Source organism: Nicotiana tomentosiformis, chromosome 4 (genome assembly GCF_000390325.3).
Source record: "Nicotiana tomentosiformis chromosome 4, ASM39032v3, whole genome shotgun sequence".
NCBI classification, from domain to species: domain Eukaryota; kingdom Viridiplantae; phylum Streptophyta; class Magnoliopsida; order Solanales; family Solanaceae; genus Nicotiana; species Nicotiana tomentosiformis.
Window position 1 is genome coordinate 657,383 of NC_090815.1, and position 21,512 is coordinate 678,894.

Sequence of the window (21,512 nt, forward strand, 5' to 3'; positions counted from 1 at the left end):
CCCCAACACCGCTCCAATTGCTATGTCACTTGCATCGCACATCAACTCAAATGGTTGTGCCCAATCGGGGCCAATGATAATTGGTGCAGTCACCAATCTTCCCTTCAGCTCCTCAAATGCTTTCAGACATGCATTATCAAACTTGAAGGTAACATCTTTCTCTAGAAGCCTGCACAAAGGGGAAGAAATTTTCGAAAAATCTTTAATGAAACGACGATAAAAACCTGCATGACCCAAGAAACTGCGAATGCCTTTGATGGATGTCGGCGGGGGCAATTTTTCAATCGTCTCCACCTTTGCTTTATCCACCTGTAGACCATCTTTTGAAACCTTGTGCCCCAAAACTATACCTTCACGTACCATGAAATGGCACTTTTCCCAGTTTAGCACCAAGTTCGTCTCTTCACACCTAGCTAGCACTTTATCAAGGTTCATCAAACAACTATCAAAAGAACATCCAAACACAGAAAAATCGTCCATGAATACTTCTACAAATCTTTCAACCATGTCAGTGAAAATAGCCATCATACACCTTTGAAAAGTCGCAGGTGCATTACAAAGACCGAAGGGCATTCTCTTGAACGCATACGTGCCATAAGGACATGTAAATGTAGTTTTCTCTTGGTCTTCTGGGGCTATAGCAATCTGATTATACCCCGAATAACCGTCCAGGAAACAGTAGTATTCCTGGCCAGCTAATCTATCAAGCATTTGGTCAATAAAAGGAAGGGGAAAGTGGTCTTTCCGGGTGGCATTGTTCAGTTTTCTGTAATCTATGCAAATTCTCCATCCAGTGACAGTTCTTGTAGGAATTAAGTCATTATTTTCATTAACTACTACGGTTATCCCCCCTTTCTTCGGCACACATTGAACGGGGCTTACCCATTTACTATCAGAGATTGGAAATACAATACCTGCATCAAGCCACTTAATCACTTCTTTTCTTACCACTTCTTTCATGATTGGATTTAGTCGGCGTTGGTGTTCTACACTTGGCTTGTGTCCGTCCTCCATGAGGATTTTGTGCATGCAGAAAGCTGGACTAATGCCTTTAATGTCAGACATTGTCCACCCAATTGCTCGCTTGTGCTCACGTAGCACCCTTAATAGCTTTTCTTCCTGTAATTTAGACAAGTGAGCAGAAATAATAACAGGTAAAGTGTCAGAACTTCCCAAATAAGCATATTGAAGGTGAGGGGGTAGGGGTTTAAGTTCCAAATTTGGAGCTTTTTCAATTGACGGCTTTGGTGGGGGGCCACTTGGCCTATTCAGGGGCTCAAACGGGATTATTCCTTGCATGTAACCACATGATGTATCTAGGATATGCATCATCTCCTCAACCTCATCATCCATCTCCAAGCTATCAAACATCATGATTGCTTTTTCTAAACAGTCGTCTAGATATACACTCGTGTCAAGAAGTTTCTCATCCACCTCCACCACAGATATCATAGAGAGCTCCTCATAGTGGCGGGGAAGTTGGATTGCTTTGTAGACATTGAAGACTGCTTCCTCGTTGTCCACTCTCATAATCATTTTCCCTTCTCTCACTTTAATTATTGCATCGCCAGTAGCCAAGAGAGGTCGTCCCAATATGATTGGAACTTGTTCATCAGCCTCGAAGTCTAGAATAATGAAGTCAGCTGGGAAGATGAATTTTCCAATTTGCAGCAGCACATCTTCAATCACTCCTTCGGGGTAGGCTATGGACCTATCAGCTAATTGCAACATCACGGTGGTTGGTCTCGGAGCTCCCAGACCTAATTGCTTAAACAAGGATAAAGGCATCAGATTTATGCTTGCACCCAAATCACACAGAGCACGTCCCACGTCAATATTACCGATTTGTACTGGAATGGTGAAGCTGCCAGGATCCTTAAGCTTTTGGGGAAGCTTGTTTTGGACCCTTGATGTGCACTCCTCAGTAAGTGCAACCGTCTCGAACTCAGTCAATTTTCTCTTATGAGCCACTATGTCTTTTATGTACTTAGCGTACTTTGGAATTTCACGAAGTACATCCACTAATGGAATATTTAATTGAACCTGACTCAACATGGAGAGAAATTTGTTGAACATGCGATCGTCATTCCTTTTCTGCAATCTTTGGGGGAAAGGTGGTGGTGGCCTTGTAACCTCCATTCGCTCTGAACTTGCATCATCTTCCTTTGACTCTTGTGTTGCCTTAGGTGTCAACTCCCCCCAGGTATAGGTTTTTCTTTTATCTTCCTTGGCACTTCCTCTAGTTCCCTCCCGTTTCTAAGTGTAACTGCATTAATTTGAGGGTTCTTCTCTGTATCACTGGGAAGTGAGCCTGTAGGTCTAGTATTTTGGTTTGCTGCTAACTGCCCCATTTGCCTCTCAAGATTTCTGAAATCGGTCCTGAGCTGTTGATTGTCTAGCAACAACTTTTTCAGCAAGTCATTCGTACTTTCTTCCATTTGTTGGGGTGGCTTCTGAGGTTGAGTAAAATTCCCTTGAGGCCTATACTGATTCTGTTGACTTCCGCCCCATGAGAAGTTAGGATGATTCCTCCAGTTTGGGTTGTAAGTGTTCCCATATTGCGCATGTTGATTCATAGGACCTCTGTTTTGTTGCCCCACATAGTATATAGATTCAGGATTCGTGGGGCACATGTCAATCATATGACTGTCTCCGCATAGTTCGCAACAAATAGACATCTGCTGTACATGTTGCATTTGTTGTGTTGTCATTCTATTCATCTGATTTGCCAATTTTGCTATATCGGCTCTCATGGCGGAAAAGTCATCAAGCTCAATCAAACCGGCGGCCTTCTGTTTAATTCCCCTTCGTGAATCCCCCTCTCCTTGCCAATTATGGTCATTAGCAGTGAAATTATTTAGCAAGAGTTGTATTTCACTATACGGTCTTGCCATGCAACTACCCCCACAAGCTGAGTCAAGATTCATCTTTGATGCTTCATCTAACCCATCAACAAAAGTGTGACCCAATACCTCATCAGTTTGACAATGATGCGGGCAGTCTCTGAGTAGCTTCTTGTATCTTTCCCAAGCTTGACGAAGTGTCTCGCCATCCCGTTGTTGGAACCCAAGAATTTGGCTCCTCAGCGACTTTGTCTTCTTAGTTGGGAAAAACTTGATCAGGAATTTCCTTGCTAGATCATCCCAAGTGTGGATAGAGTTCGCGGGCTCCTTTTGCAACCATTCTTTAGCTTCCCCCAACAGTGAAAAAGGGAATAGTGTCAGCCTGACATAGTCCTTGGAGACGTTCGGATAATTGTAAGTGTCCGTGATTTCCAAGAAGTTCTGAATATGCCTCTGCGGGTCCTCATGAGATAGACCCACATATTGTCCTGTGGACTGAATCAGCTGTACCATGTACTGTTTGAGTTCAAAATGCCCAGTGATATCAGGCTTCACAATAGCCTGAGTCATATTCGCAAGATTGGGCCTTGCGGCTTCAATTACCGGACGCTCTTCATTGCCTACCATATCTATTGGCTGTGGTTGGACTGCGATGTCCAACTCTCTTTCTATTCTCGTTCTAGCTTTGTGTTCCCTTCTCACTCTATGTAGTGTTCGTTCGATTTCTGGATCAAGAGGAATGAGGTTGTTTGCACTTCTACTCCTCTGCATTCGAGAGAAGACCCTGCGTTGACACAAACCAGGCAAACTGAAAATTAAAACTTGAAAACAAATATCTAATAAAAGCTTAACTTAGTCACGTAGCTAATTTCTAAGTCCCCGGCAACGGCGCCAAAAACTTGTTGCGACCAAACACACTCACGCAAGTATACGCGGTCGTCAAGTAATAAAGTGACTAAAAGTCAGATGTCGAACCCACGAGGACTTATGATTAACTATTAACTAAATTAGACTATCCTAATTATCTAAACAAGAATTAAACCTAAAAATATTTTATTCTAAACTAATTAAATAAAAAATATAAATAATGAACTTTGAACAGAGAAAGAGCAGATTTTTATGATATCAATGTAATGAAAACGATCTAGGGTTATGGGCTATCTAACAATCCTATTGTATTCTTCAATTGAATTGACCGACTAATTTATCTAGCTTATTGGTTGACAGGGTTAATGCTCATAAGAATCTGTCGAGTTCTTACTCGCCTATTCAAGCTAACCTAACGCCTATATGTCTATGGAGTTAGAATCAACAAGAACGCATTTATAATTCCTGTAAATCAACCAAGCAAGGCAATTAGGTATATGTCTATCCTAACTACGAATCTGTTCCCCGATGCCCGAGTTCAAGAACTTGCCCTACTCAATCCTATATGCAATATAGAATTCCCACTTTCGAGTTCAATTCTAGATTCGTAGATAGTATTCAATTGGTGATCAAGCAATTAAATAATTAAGCGCAAGATTGAATAAATAAACTAATATGATAAATCAAGAAGGCAAAATCAATATCAGAATAACAATAGTCATGAAAGAACCACAACCCTAGAACGTGAAGTTTAGCTCCACATAGACATAGTAGCCAAACAACAAATCATATAAAGAAACATAAAAATTACTAAGTTTGGTGGGAGAAAGATGGAACTTGATGAATTCCGGCCTCCACAGCTTTGTCGTGGCTTTTTTCCCCCTTCCCAATATGTTAGATAACCTAAAAGAGGCGTTTTTAGCTTATATATTGCGTACAAAAGTCGTGGGCCAAAGCTCTCCTATTCCTAGTCCAAATCGGCTTCAGGGATTGATGCTAAGGTGGATGCGACGCATCCACCTTGTCCTCCATTTCAATTTTTGCCTGCGAAGGTGGATGCGACGCATCCACCTTGTCCTCTATTTCTCAGCTTTGCATGCGAGGGTGGACGCGACGCATCCAGCCTTCTCTTCTACTTCCCAGTTTCGCACGCGATGGCGAACGCTATGGCCCAACTTCACTGCTAAGGTTGCATGCAGGATGATGTTTTCCTAGGTTGGATGCGACGCATCCAACCCTTCTTCCTCTGGCTAAACCACCTTTTCTTCATATTTTTGCACTCCGAACACCTTAAATCGTCACACATAACTTAATTAGTCATCAAACCAATAATTACACCATGTTGGGCATTTTAAAGATTAAATAACATCAAGAAGTGGTTAAAACATGGGTAAAGTAACATCAACACATATCGAAATATGCCAAACATTACTACTTACCTCAAACCGGTCAAATCTCTACCCCGCAATGCTCTTGCCTCTGGACTCGGCCTCCAAATGCTCCAAATCTATTCACAATCAGTATAATACCATCAATATACGCTAATAGAATGAATTCCGCAAGAAAAGCTTCAAAATTAGACCAAAACCTGATATTAGCTCAAAAATTGCCTGTGGGGCCCACATCTCGGAACCCGACAAAAGTTATAAAATCCGAAAGCCCATTCAACCACGAGTCTACCCATATCAATTTTACCAAAATCCGACCTCAACTCGACCCTCAAATCTATAAATCTTATTTCCAAATTTCTAAGTTCCAATCTCCGATTCACACCTCAAAATCATGTAATCTAGTCGGATTATTCGATGATAATTTAATATTATGGAGTAGGAATGATCACAAGGAACTTACCTCAAGTTTTCCTTGAAAATATATCAAAAATCGCCTCTCCTCAAGCTCCAATTTTGTCAAAAATGGCAAATGGGACGAAGTCCTTATTTTTATAATTCTGCCCAGACATCCTCGGTTTTGCCTCGATCTTGGCCTTCGATCGAGGTCCTCGATCCTGGTCCTCGGTCCTGCCCCCCGATCCTGGTCCTCAGTCCTGCCCCTCGATCCTGGTCCTCGGTCCTGCCCCTCGATCCTGGTCCTCAGTCCTGCCCCTCGATCCTGGTTCTCGATCATGCCTTCGATCGTGGCCCTCGACTCTGGGCTCGATCATGGCTTCGATCGTGGCCCTCGACTCTGGGCTCAATCTGGGCTTCGATCGTGTCTCTTGAACTGGGCTTCGATCGTGTCCCTCGACCCTGGGCTCGATCTGGGCTCGATTTCTGGGCAGAAGCAATTTCCAACAGAAGGAAATTGCAGCAGCTGTTCTAGTTCAATTTTTGATCCGTTAACCATCCGAAACTCACACGAGGCCCTCGGGACCTCAACCAAATATACCAACAAGTCCTAAAACATCATACGAACTTAGTCGAATCCTCAAATCACCTCAAACAATACTAAAACCATGAATTACACCCCAATTCAAGCCTAATGAACTTTGAAATTTTTAATTTCTACAAACAACTCCGGAACCTATCAAATCACGTCCGATTGAACTCAAATTTTGCACTCAAGTCCTAAATGACATAACAGAGGTATTCCAATTTTCAGAATCAGATTCTGACCCCGATATCAAAAAGTCAACCCCCCGGTCAAACTTCTCAAAAATAAAACTTTCGGCATTTCAAGCCTCATTCCTCTATGGACTTTCAAATAATATTCCGGACACGCTCCTAAGACCAAAATTACCATACAGAGTTATTGGAATCATCAAAATTCAAATCCGAGGTCGTTTACATATAGGTCCATACCCGGTCCACTTTTCTAACTCAATTTTTTAATTATGAGACTAAGTGTCTCATTTCACTCCGAGTTCCTTCCGGATTCGAACCCACTAACCTGATATAACATAATATAGCTGAATAACACAAAAAGAAGTAGAAATGGGAAAAATAAGGTTATAACTCTCGAAACGACCGACCGGGTCGTTACACTTCCGAAATGAGAATTTTCTTTCTAAATCAACTTCGGAATTTTTGAAATTTAATTCCGACCACACGTACAAGTCATAATACCTAAAGTGAAGCTACTCATGGCCTCAAACTGCCGAACGACGTGCTAGGGCTCAAAACGACCGGTCGGGTCATTACAAGTATAATATACTGGATGAGAGTATAATGTATTGTATGAGTATTATATACTAGATTAGTATAATATACTCGATCGGTATAATATATATACTGGATGAGTATAATATACTCGATCAGTATATTATACTGGATCAATATAATATATTGGATAAGTATAATATAGTTGATTTCACCATGTTTTTCAATTCTAATAGGTTGCAATACAAAATAATGTGCTAGCCTTCTTGAATAGTTTTTACACTGGATAAGTATAATATATTGTATGAGTATAATATACTAGATTTGTATAATATACTGGATGACCATAATATACTCGATTAGTATAATATATATACTGGATGAGTATAATATACTCGATCATTTTAATATACTGTATGAGTATAATATACTCGATCAGTATATATATATATATATATATATATATATATATATATATATATATATATATATATATATATATATATATATATATATATATATAAAATTGAAACCAACAATATACTCGATTAGTATAATATACTAGATTAGTATAATATACTGTATGAGTATAATATACTCGTTCAGTATATTATACTGTATGAGTATAATATACTGGCTCAGTATATTATACTGGATCAGTATAATATACTGAATGAGTATAATATAGTTGATTTCACCATGTTTTTCAATTCTAATAACTTGCAATACAAAATAATGTGCTAGCTTTCTTGAATAGTTTTTACACTGGATAAGTATAATATACTAGATTAGTATAATATACCGGATGACCATAATATACTCTATCAATATATATGCATACCTGATGAGTATAATATACTCGATCATTTTAATATACTGTATGAGTATAATATACTCGATCAGTATGATATACTGGATTAGTATAATATACTGGATGAGTATAATATACTCGATCAGTATAATATACTGGATCAGTATATTATACCGGATCAGTATATTATACTGGATAAGTATAATATACTCAATCAGTATAATATACTGGATCAGTATGTTTATACTAGATAAGTATAATATAGTTGATTTCACCATGATTTCTATTCTAATAACTTGCAATACAAAATAATGTGCTAGCCTTCTTGAATAGTTTTTATATCGGATAAGTATAATGTACAGTATAATATACTGGATGACCTTAATATACTCGATCAATATAATATATATACTGTATGAGTATAATATACTTGATCAATATAATATATATACTGGATAAGTGTAATATAGTTGATTTCACCATGTTTTTCAATTCTAATAACTTGCAATACTAAATAATATGCTAGCCTTCTTGAATAGTTTTTATACTCGATAAGAATGTTCATGTGTTATGATGCTGAAATTCTTTGATGAGAAACTACAACTTTCATTTTTCTTTTCTTTTCAGAGGGTATCGGTCAAAGTTGAAGACATTATACGTGCAAATCAGTTCAATTTTGAGAAAAAGATGAAGAAAATTATTAAAGCTACTAGAAAAAAGATGAAGACACATGTTGATAAGTCTGTTAAGGTAATTAACTATTTTTGTGCTTTTTTTAGTGTAGATTTTGTTGGTATAATAATATATTGTGTGTTAATATTATTTAGTAATTGTTACAGGTTATTAATGACAAGCTTGATAATGTTTTAGAATTCATTAGAAATTTAAATAAACGAAGTAAACAGAAATACCATCATGGCTTGTTGAATGATGAAGATGAAAGGAATGAATTTAGAGATTGCTCCAGCTTTTCAACGGAAAACCGTGACAAAAGTAATGAACATGGAAATAGTAAAAGTAATGAAGCGAGAGATGATATTGATGGAGAGAAATATTCTAATAGAGATTCTGCTCATTTGTTGGGTGACAAACAGGATGAACAAGAGGAAGATTTTGATTTACACAAACAGGATGAACTGTGCAGTAAAGAATTTGACCAGACAGGACCTTCTATTTCAATGCCACCAATCAAAGATATTAAGTCAGTCCGCGCAGGACCAAATAAAGAAGGTGCTCATGAAGGTCGAGCACATTTTAGTTCAATGCCATTATCCATGAATATTGATTCAGTTCATGGAGCACAAAATAATGAAAGTACTGATGAAGTTGCAGCAGCTGGTGGAAATTTAGTGAAAGGTCCTTCTTTTGATGAAGAAAGAGCAGACGGTAATCCAGTTGAACCAGTTATCACAGCTGGTACAGATGTTGATGCTATCATGCATAAAATAGCTGATGGGACATATCCACTTTTTACACCACAATGTAGTCAAGATGTTTTTCAATATAGCACACCTGCATCCTCAATGCTATCAGTCATGGATATTGATTCAGTTTATAGAGGACAAAATAAAGAAGGCGGTGATGAAGGTGCAACAACTGGTGGAGATTTAGTGAAAAGTCCTTCTTGTGATGAAGAAAGAGCATATTGTGCTGCAGTTGAACCAGTTCTGTCAAATGGTACACGTGTTGATGCTATCATGTATAAAATAGCTGATGGAACATATGCTTTTTTTTATACCACAATGTAGTCAAGATATTTTACAAAATGCCGTAGCTGCGTGGTTAATGCCATCAGTCATGGATATTGAATCAGTCCATGTTGGACAAAATAAAAAAAAGGCACTGATGAAGCTGCAGCAGTTGTTGGAGATTTAGTGAAAGGTTCTTGTGATGAAGAAAGTACTGATGAACATGCAGCAGGTGATGGAAATTCAGTGAAAAGTCCTTCTTTTAATGAAGAAAGAGTAGACTGTAGTGAACTTGAATAAGTTCTGTCAACTGGTACAGATGTTGATGCTATCATGAAAAAAATAGCTGATGGGACATATGCACTTTTTACACCACGGTGCAGTCAAGATATTAAGCAAAATAGCGCTGCGGCGTCATCAATGCTATTAGCTATGGATATTGAATCAGTCCACGAAGAAAAAAATAAAAAATATACTGATGAAGCTGCACCAGCTGCTGGAGATATAGGGAAAGGTCCTTTTTGTGATGAAGAAAGGGTAGACTGTACTCCAGATGAAATCGATCTCACAGCTGGTGCAGGTATTGATACTATTATTAAAAAAATAAATGATGGGACATATGTGATTTTCACACCTCAGTCTAGTCAAAATATTTTTCAAACTAGCGTACATGCACCCTCTCAGGGAAGTGGAACAGATGCTCTAATAGGAGGTACAGATGTTGAAGCTATTTTGCGCGATATAAAAGATGAGAATATAATTTTGGATTCACCTGAAGAGGAACAATAAATTTCTACATCAAACTTGAATACACCATCCGCACCAAAGGAAAGGCAACCTGATTCTACCGGTCTAGCAACTCTTTCTGATATATGCATGTAAGAAAGTGAAGGTAAGCTGCAAGAAAAGGAAAGGGTGTTGATGGTAAAACCGCCTCGTATTGTTCATAAAATTATTGAAAATATTCAGCAGGTTAGTGTGAGCAGTTTTATTATTTTATTTAATAGTTGTAAAATGTTATAATAGACCTTAATCTCTGCATTTTTTTTTTATTTTTTTGCAGAAGCGAACATTGTCGTATAATAGAAAAATAAAGAGGAAATTTGTGGATTCGTGCCCTAATTTTAATCTTTTGACTCAGTCAAGTCAATCAAGTGCTAATGCAGTGGATCATGCTCCTACTAACATCACTGCTTCCGTTGATATTGAGACAAATTATTCAGTTGATCATGATCCTGCTGAACACTCTGTTGCTGCTGTTACGGAGAAAAATGATTCTGATAAAAATATTATTTTATATTCAAGTGTGCATTAGGGAGTTTATGTTTCTCCTCTTGAAATTGTTAAGCATGTTGCTCACTTGGTTGATCATTCTGATCTGCAACCCCCTTTGAAATCTAAAATAAAAAATATAAAGGAGGTAAGCTGAAAATGAAAAAGTAAATTTTGTCTCTTATAAAGAAAAAGAAGTTGCAGGAGGGCAAGTACCACAGTTTGGACAAAGTACATATGTAGTAGAAGAATCACTTGGTAGAGAAAAAAGAATTTGTAATGCCAGTTGACATTTAAAATTTCCATATAAGGGTACAAGTAAAGGTATTAATTGGAGTTTCAAATATGTTCATAGAAGGTGGAGGAAAATTTTGAAAATTATTTAAAAGAAAACAAGAGAAAAGGTCATCTTCCAAAGTAAGTTTTGCTATTTGTTTATTGTATTTTTATATGAGTTAGATGTTATTAATAATTCTTTTATTATTGTATTTTTCATCTTTGTTCTGTCTTTATTTTTTTAGGGGAGTAAAAGATATTTATAAAATAGATTCTTTACTACAAGCAAAGCCATATGAACTTTACAATGAGAAAAATCAGTCAAGAATGTTCTTTAAAGAGATTGTATATGATAATTATTGTTTTCATGATGCGGTATGTATATCTCTTTTACATTATGAATTCAGGTTTTAATTTTGTATCATATTTGACATAGATTTATTTATGTTTTTTATTCAGCACATAGATGTTTTATTGTATTATCTGAGGAAGAAGCATATATATCATATCAATGAGTATCCATTTGCTTCGACAACAACTGATGTGGGATTTGATGATACTTTGGATCTAGCATATTTGGATTGTACTAATAATCCAAAAGACTGGGATGAGTTTAAATTTTAGAATTACCCTTCCGGACTGGGATTTGACCTTTGTCAGTATATATTGGGTGAAAATCATAAATGTGGGATTCTATGGATATCTGTTGAAAAAGTTTTCTGTCTGGTTCGACTTCCTGCAGATTTGGTAAATGGTGAAATTCCTTTAGATTCTAGCACTCATTATTTTTTGGTAGTGTTAGACTTGAATGATAAGACCATAGACGTCTATGATTCAGTGTACAAAAGAAAAGAGTATGATGATATAATGCAGCAGGTTCTTCCTTATCAGCATTTTATTCCTGTGATTTTGAAGCATTGTAAATTCGATGACTTGCATCCTACATTTGGGCATGAATATCAACCTGTAACCCGGCCTATCGTTTTGAGTGTATTAGCCCTGATCCTTTCTTTACTATTTTTTTGTATCTGTTTCTGCTTATGTGACTTGCCAGGAGGTCTTGTTTTTAGTTTTGGAGTGTTTTAGGATACTTAGTCCATAAAACGGAAGCTTAAGTCTCAGGATTTTGACCATAGTCGGAATTGTGTGAATATGACTTCGAAATGGAGTTCTGTTAGCTCCGTTGGGTTATTTTAGACTTAGGAGCGTGTACGGACTGTGAATCTGAGGTATGTAGCTAATTTAGGCTTGAAATGGCGAAAGTCGAATTTTTGGAAAGTATGACCGGGGGGTTGACTTTTTGATATCGGGGTCAGATTCTGATTCCGGAAGTTGGAGTAGATCCGTAATGTCAAATATGACTTGTATGCAAAATTTGGGGTCAATCAGACATGGTTTGATAGGTTTCAGCATCGGTTGTAGAACTTGGAAGTTTCAAGTTCATTAAGTTTGAATCGGAGGGTGATTCATGTTTTTAGCATTGTTTGATGTGATTTGAAGGCTCGACTAAGTTCGTATGGTGTTTTAGGACTTATTGGTATCTTTGGTTGAGGTCCTGGGGGCCTCGGGTGTGTTTCGGATCATTATCGGATGCGTCTTGAACTTAGAGAAATGGCTGAAGTTCTATGATCTAGTGCACCTGGTTTCCTTATACGCAAGCGAGAGAGGGGCCGCGGTCGCGAAGGCTTAGATGGGTCATGCGCTTTTCTCATCGCGTACGTGTGAGGACGTTCGCGATCGCGTAAGTGTGAGAGCTAGTACATCGCGTTCACTTGGTGTTTTACTCGTTCGCGACGTGTAGGGTTAAATCCTGGGGCAGCGAAGTTGTTCTTCGCGATTGCGAGGCTATTTCCGCGATCGCGATTAAGGAATCACTAGGCAGACTTATATCATTTCAAAACGAGGGTTTGGCCATTTTTTTTTATCAAAACTTGAGTTTGAGAGCTCAAATTTGGATGAAATTTTGAGGGATTTTCAGGGACCTCAATTGGGTAACGATTCTTCACTTGATTTTGGTTATATCCCACTAATCTATCACTAATTTCAACTTTTAATTTCGGATTCGGGTGAAAATTTTGGGGAAAATGGGAAGAAGTTATTCAACTAAGATTTTGGATTTTGATTGAGATTTTGATATCAGATTTGGATAATTTTTGTACGAGTGAACTCGTGAGTGAGTGGGCTTTGTGACTTTTGTCGAATTTCGAGACATGGGCCTGGGGGCGGGGGGTGAGCCTATTTCGGATTTTGGCTTATAATTTCGTGTTTTTCTTGAGGAATTGATTCATTTAGCCTATATTAATTATATCGTACTGCTTGTGGCTAGATTCATGGCGTGTGGAGATTAATTCGAGGGGCAAAGGCATTACAGAGTATGATTTTGCACGGTCTGAGGTAAGTAACAGTTTTAAATCTGGTTCTAAGGGTATGAAACCCCGAATTTTGGTCTGATATGACTATTTTAGAGGTGATGCACATGCTAGGTGACGGGCGTGTGGGCATGCACCGTGAGAGATTGTGACTTGGTCCGTCCCGTGAGACTGTAAAGTCGAATAGACTATTGTTAATTACCCGTTCTCTCTGTGTTATAGAAATTTAACTGCAAATCATGGTAGAAATCATGCTTAGGCTATGTGATAGTACTGTTAGGACCCGCAGAGGTCACGTACTTGTTGCATTATTTGCTAATTGTTGTCTTGTACTCAGTCATGGTTTTACTTGCGCATCATATCTCAGTCTCTTCTTGATTCTTGTTTGTGATGACCCAAAAGGTCATCTTATGCTTTAGAACTCAAATCGGCGCTCTTAATCCTTAAAAAAAACTCATTTTTACCCTCCTCGATTTGCATGCGCAGTCCGGGCATGTTTCCGAAAATCTTTTATGTTGAAAACTAATGAAAATAAGAATTTTTGCCTTAAAGGTTGATTTTAGTTGACTTCGGTCAATATTTTTTGTAAACGGTCCCGGATCTGTATTTTGATGGTCCCGGTGAGTTCATATCGAATTATGGGACCTGAGCGTATGCCCGGAATCAAATTCAGAGGTCCGTAGCTCAAGTTATGAATTTTTGATGAAAATTAAAAGTCTGAAAATTAATTATTTCTAAGAATTGATTGATATTTGGCATTGTGAGTACCGAATCCATATTTTGGTTCCGAAGCCCGGTACATGTTCATTATGATATTTAAGACTTGACTATGAAATTTGGTGAGAAATGGAGTTGATTTAGCGTGATTCGAGAGTCCAGTTGAGAAGATAGAAATTTTAAAGTGTTTTTGAGAATTCCATTTGATTTGGTGCTAAATTCGTAGTTCTAGGTGTTATGTTGATGATTTGATCGAACGAGCAAGTTCGTATGATGTTTTAAGACTTGTGTGCATGTTTGGTTTGGAGCCCCAAGGGCTCGGGTGAGTTTCAGATAGGCCACGAGATGTTTTGGACTTTGGAAAATCTGGTTTTCTGCAGATTCTGGTTTTCTGGCATGTCCTTCTTCGCATTCGCGAAGGTCCTCTCGCGAACGCAAAGAGTAAACTGATGATGCCGGAATTTTCTTCTTTGCGAACGTGACGAGCTCATCACGAACGCGTAGTGTTAGGCACTGGGGGGAGGGGGGGGAGGGAGTCAGCCTTTCCTTCATCGCGAACGCGAGCAATGCCTCGCGAACGCGAAGGTCAGGGGGTAGCCTACGCGAACACGAACACTGTCTCACGAACGCGAAGGTTTGGCAGCCAATGCTCTTCGCGAACGCGACAGTGACCTCGCGAACGCGATGCACACTGTCGTCCAGCACTTAAAACAGAATCAAACACGGGTTTAAGCCATTTCTTCAACATTTTTCAAGAACCAAATGGGTAGGGGCGATTTTCAAGAGACATTTTCTTCCCCAAAGTGTTGGTAAGTGATTCTAAACCATTTTCTTTCAATTACCTGTTACATTTCATGAATTATCAACCTAAAATCTAGAGTTTTCATGGTAGAATTAGGGGTTAGGGTAGAAACTAGGGATTTCGGAAATTTGGGGATTTAGACCTGAAATTGAGGTCCGATTCCAAAACCAATTGTATATTCGGGCTCGGGGGTGAATGGGTAAATGGATTTTGGTCCGAACCTCGGGTTTTGACCAAGCAGGCCCGGGGTCGATTTTTTGACTTTTTGGAGGAAAATTTGGAAAATTTAATTTATGCAATATAATTGATTCCTTTAGCAATATTTGATATTATTGAGTCATTTTTGAATAGATACGAGTGATTTGGAGGTGAATTCTAGAGGAAAAGTTGTGATTGAGAATTAAGTGGCCTTCGGAACAAGGTAAGTATTGTGTCTAACCCTGACTTGAGGGAATTAGGAACCTCAGATTATATCTGTTATGTGAAATTCATGTGAGTGGCGTATATGTGAGGTGACGAGTACTTATGCACCGCAAATTTACCTGTTTTCCCTGTTTTCTCCCATTTTTCTTATATTTTCTCTTTCCTATGCCTAATTGCTACGTGTTTATACTAGTGTTGTTAAATTGATCGTTCTTGTCATGTTTATGGATTTTTTGGTGATAATTGAGTATTTATTTCAAAATTGAGATTGATATTGTGGAACCAAATGTTGAAGTAAGGTTTGTACTTGTTATTCTATCTCCATATTGTTATTTATTCATTGGATTATGGTAAGAGAGAGTGTTAATGCACGAAGGGTGATGTCGTGCCATATTGTGAGTGTTAATACACGAAGGGTGATGCCATGCCATATTGTGAGTGTAAAAGCACGAAAGGTGATGTCGTACCATATTATGAGTGTTAATGCATGAAGGGTGATGCTGTGCTATGATATGAGAGTTAATGCACGAAGGGTGATGTCGTACCGTTTTTATAGATTTTATGGTGAGATTGAGAGTAAAAGCACGAAGGGTGATGCCGTGCATTTTTTCTTTACTGTATTCGTTGTTTCTATTGATTCATAGTATATTGGTTGTACCAGTTAATATTTTGTTGTAATTCTTTATCTCGTATTTCCCTCAGCATGTTTCCCCCTCCCGATAATTGTTGTCTAGCTCTTCATTAATGTTATTTGCATATACACTGTTAAATTGTACAGGTTGATTTGTAAGTGCCTTGCCTTAGCCTCGTCACTACTTCGTCGAGGTTAGACTCGACACTTACCAGTACATGGGGTCGGTTGTACTGATATTGCACTCTGCACTTTCTGTGCAGATTTTGGTACCGGCTCGGGTTGATCGAGATTTTACTATTGGACCGCTATCCGGAGACTCAAGGTAGATCTGTCGGCATTCACAGACCTTGAAGTCCCCGTCTCTCTTTTCTGTTCTACTATTTCTTTCATTCAGATTGTTGTATTTCTTTCAGACTATTACTTGTAGTAAATTCTAGAATGCTCGTGAATTGTGACTCCAGATCCGAGTGGTAGTAATTAAGACAGTTTTATATTATTCCGCACTTATTATATTTCATCTTAGCTAATTATTGTTATTTACTAAATGGAAATAAGGATTTGGTTTAATGATTCTCTAACGTTGGCTTGCCTAGCAATTGAAATGTTAGGCGCCATCACGGTCCCGACGGTGGGAATTCCGGGTTGTGACATTGTTGATACACAATGTTATTTTGTTGGGCTGATCTTTATGATTTCTGAGAGCCCGAGAGACTGGAGAGGTTGGTGACTGAGTTAGGGCCTGAGTGCCAAGCTGTGAGCTATAGGAATATATATGGATCGGGTTGCACGCCGCAACAAGCCTGAGGGCCGAATGTATATGGATTGGGTTGCACGCCGCAATGAGCCTTAGGGCTGTATATATCTATATGGATCGGGTTGCATGCCACAACAAACCTTATGGCTATTTATATATTATGGAATTAGGCTGCATGCCGCAACGTTATAGCGCTTGGGCTGAAGGAGCCCCTCCGGAGTCTGCACACCCCCAGTGAGCGCAGGTACCTATTGAGTGTGAGTACTGAGGGCTGAGAGCCGAGTGATTGAGCTGTTGTGACGAGTTGAGTGATTGTTGCCCTGAGAGGCTGTACTTGCTTTATTTTTTATTTGTTGATACACTTAGTTGCTATCTGTAATTTTTGTGAAATTATGAAAGATTCTATATCCGGATTTACCTGCACTTTAACTGTATGAAACTGATTAGATTTGAACTGCCGGATTTGAAAGCATGTCTATTCTTTGCTGGAATTATTGAAAATAAACTGTAATTGTATAGCTCGTCACTACCTTCTCAGTTCCTTATTTATTTCTGTTACTTGCTGAGTTGGTTGTACTCATGTTATGAGTACACCCTGCACTTCATGTGCAGATCCAGATGTGTTTGATCACTGATGTCATTGAGTTCGTGCGCGATCGAGTATCGGAGACTACGAGGTAGTTGCCGGCGTTCGCGGACCTTGTCTCTCCTTCTATGTTTTCCTTCTTTTTTGTACTTATACTTAGACACTGTTTTATCAGACTGGATATCCAGATGCTCATTACTCAGTGACACCCGATGTCAGGCTATTTTTTTTTCTGCACTTATGCTTTGGGTTTTACCCCGTTTTTATGAAAGACTCCGATTATTTTAAATATATTAATTCATTTATGTTAATTATTGAAAGTGTTTTGGAGATGTCGGCTTGCCTAGTGTCGCGATAGGCGCCATCACGACGGGTTAGGTTTTGGGTCGTGACAAGTTGGTATCAGAGCCTAGGTTATATAGGTCTCACGAGTCATGAGCAGGGTTAGTAGAGTCTTGCGGATCGGTACAGAGACGTCTGTACTTATCTTCGAGAGACTGCAGAACCATTAGGAAAAACTTCATATTCTTCAATTCTTGTCGTGCGAATCTGTTGATTCTGGTGACTAAACATCTGTTCTTTCATTCTCTCACAGATGGTAAGGACTCATACTACGGGGCAGGAAGGATAGCCACAGTTACCACCATACAGGGCCACGAGAGGCCGAGGTCGCGGTAGGGGCAGAGGTGCAGCCCGCAAAACAGCTGGGGCAGTACCTGCAGACCCACTAGTTGCCCCAGTCCAGGAGCAGGCTCCAGTTGTGGACGAGCCGATGGGACCAGCTCAGGCACCACCCATGCCCATTGTGATTCCAGGCCTTCAGGAGGCCTTAGCTCAAATTTTGACTGTGTGTACCAGTCTTGCTTAGGCGGTCTTTGTTCCAGCCGCAACAGCCACTTCTCAGGCCGGGGGAGGCGCTCAAACTCCCGCCGCCTGCACACCAGAGCAGGTTATACAGGGATTCTAGACACCGGGGGCACCACCAGCCTAGCCGGTTGCCGCTGCTCGGGATTATATTGTTCCTGCTATGCCTGAGGATGAGCAATGTAGATTGGAGAGGTTTGGGAGGCTCCAACCTCCATCTTTCAGTGTCAGAGGATACTTCGTACTGTAGGTATTGTGGAGACCAGTGGGGGTCTCATTCACTACCTTTCAGTTCTTAGGGGCTGCATTCAGTTGGTGGGAGGCTTACGAGAGGCGTAGGCCGGTCGACGCAGCACCCCTTACCTGGCAGCAGTTCTCCGTTCTCTTTCTGGAGAAGTTCGTGCCTCAGTCTCGCAGAGAGGAGCTGCGCAGACAGTTTGAGCAGCTTCGCCAAGGTGATATATCTGTGATGCAGTATGAGATGATATTTTCAGAGTTGGCCCGTCATGCTATCTAGTTGGTTCCCACAGACAGGGAGAGGATCAGGAGGTTCATAGATGGCCTCCCTTTTCAGCTGCGATTACTTATGACTAGAGAAAGAGTGTATGGTGCTACTTTTGATGAGGTTGTCGATATTTCTCATTAGATTGATATGGTTCGAAGCTAGGAGCGGGTCGAGAGGGAGGCCAATAGGCCTCGTGGTCAGGGTGGATTTAGCGGTGTTCCTTCTGGGGGTCAATTCCACCACGGTAGAGGTCGTCCTTTTAGACATGCTCAGACGGCTCGCCCAGTTCACCGTGGTGCATTATCTGGACATGGTTCACACAGTTATCAACAGGGCCATTCATCTCTCAGTGCTCTCCCAGCTCAGAGTTCATCTCGTGCTCCCTCGGGTCAGGGCTCGTCTATGCCAGGTCCTTCTGCCAGTTATCCCGGTGCTCGGGGCTCCCTCCAGTTCCCATCACCAGAACCGGGGAGTTGCTATGAGTATGGAGAGTTTGGTCACATGAGGAGGCAGTGTCCCCGCCTAGTGGGAGGTCCAGATCAGTAGAGGAGACAGTCTACAACATCAGCACCAGTTGCTTCACCACCCGCTCAGCCAGCTCGGGGTGGATCCTAATCAGCTAGGGGCCGCCCGAGAGGGGGAGGCCGATCAGGGGGCGGCCAGGACCATTTCTATGCTCTTCCTGCCAGGCCAGATGCCATTGCTTCGGATGCTGTGATTACAGGTATTGTCTCAGTTTTCCATAGAGATGCCTCTGTATAATTTGACCCTGGTTCCACTTATTCATATGTGTCCTCGTATTTTGCTCATTATCTGGATATGTCCCGTGAGTCTCTAGTTTCACATGTTCATGTGTCTACGCCGGTGGGCAATACTGTCATTGTGGACCGTGTGTATCGGTCATGTGTGGTGACTATTAGGAGTCTTGAAACTAGAGCGGATCTCTTGTTGCTTAGTATGGTCGATTTTGATGTGATTTTGGGTATGGATTGGATGTCTCCATTTCATGCTGTTCTAGATTGTCACGCTAAGACCGTGACGTTGGTGATGCTGGGATTGCTGAGGGTTGAGTGGAGCGGCTCCATAGACTATGTTCCCAGTAGAGTTATTTCATACTTGAAGGCTCATCAGATGGTTGAGAAGGGGTGTCTATCTTATCTAGCCTTTGTGAGGGATGTTAGTGCAGAGACCCCTGCTATTGATTCTATTCTGGTGGTGCGAGATTTCTCGGATGTGTTTCCTGCAAACCTGTCGGGCATGCCGCCTGACAAGCTTATTGATTTTAGTATTGATTTGGTGCCGGGCTCTCAGCCCATTTCTATTCCACCATATCTTATGGCACCAGCGGAGTTGAAGGAATTGAAGGAGCAGCTTCAGGAACTCCTTGATAAGAGGTTTACTTGGCCTAGTGTGTCATCTTGGGGTGCACCAGTTCTATTTGTGAAGAAGAAGGATGGTACTATGAGAATGTGCGTTGATTACAGACAGTTGAACAAGGTCACAATTAAGAACAAGTATCCATTTTTGCGTATTGACAATCTATTTGACCAGCTTCAGGGAGCGAGGGCATTCTCCAAGATTGATTTGAGGTTAGGGTATCATCAGCTAAAGATTCGGGACTCAGATATTCTTAAGACAACTTTCAGGACCCGATATGGCCATTATGAGTTCCTTGTGATGTCGTTTGGGCTGACCAACGCCCCAACATCGTTCATGCATCTGATGAATAGTGTGTTTTAGCCCTATCTTTACTCGTTCATTATTGTATTCATTGATGACATCTTGGTGTACTCTCGTAACTAGGAGGAGCATGCCCAACATCTGAGGATTGCGTTACAGCGGTTGAGGGAGGAGAAGCTTTATGCAAAGTTCTCCAAGTGTGAGTTTTGGCTCAGTTCAGTGGCATTCTTGGGACATGTGGTGTCTAGTGAGGGTATTCAGGTAGACCCGAAGAAGATAGAGGCGGTTCAGAGTTGTTCCAGACCATCCTCAGCCACGGAGATTCAGAGTTTTGTCGGTTTGGCTGGTTATTACCGCCGTTTTGTTGAGGGCTTCTCATCTATTGCATCGCCCTTTACTAAATTGACCCAAAAGGGTGCTTCTTTCAGGTGGTCGGAGGAGTGCGAGCAGAGCTTTCAGAAGCTCATAACTTATTTGACCACGACTCCAGTTCTAGTTCTACCATCAACTTCTGGTTTTTACACAGTGTTTATTGATACATTGCGGATCAGTATTGGGTGTCTTCTGATGCAGGAGTGTAGAGTGATTGCTTATGCTTCGCGCCAGTTGAAGCCCTATGAGAAGATCTATTATGTCCACGACCTTGAGTTAGCAGCTATTGTTCACGCCTTGAAGATTTGGTGGCACTATTTGTACGGGGTCCATTATGAGATTTACACTGATCATCAGAGTTTGCAACATCTGTTCAAACGAAAGGATCTTAACTTGCGTCAGCGGAGGTGGTTAGAGCTTCTTAAGGACTATGATAGCACCATTTTGTACCATCCCGAGAAGGCCAATGTGGTGGCCTATGCCTTGAGTCGCCGGGCAGAGAGTTTGGGGAGCTTAGCATATCTTCCAGCAATAGAGAGGCCAATGGCATTGGATGTTCAGGCCTTAGCTAGCCAGTTTGTTAGATTGGATGTTTCTGAGCCGAGTCGAGTGTTGGCTTGTGTGGTCTCTCGGTCTTCACTTTATGATTGTATCAGGAAGCATCAGTATGATGACCCCCATCTGCTTGTCCTTAAGGACACGGTCCAGCACGTTGATGCTAAGGAGGTCACTATTAGGGATGATGGTGCGTTGAGGATGCAAGGCAGGCTATGTGTGCCCAATGTAGATGGTTTGCGTGAGTTGATTCTCATGGAGGCTCACAGTTCGCAGTATTCTATTCATCCGGGTACCGCGAAGATGTATCAGGACTTGCAACAGCATTACTGGTGGAGGATAATAAAGAAGGACATAGTGGAGTATGTAGCTCGTTGCCAAAATTGCCAGCGCGTGAAG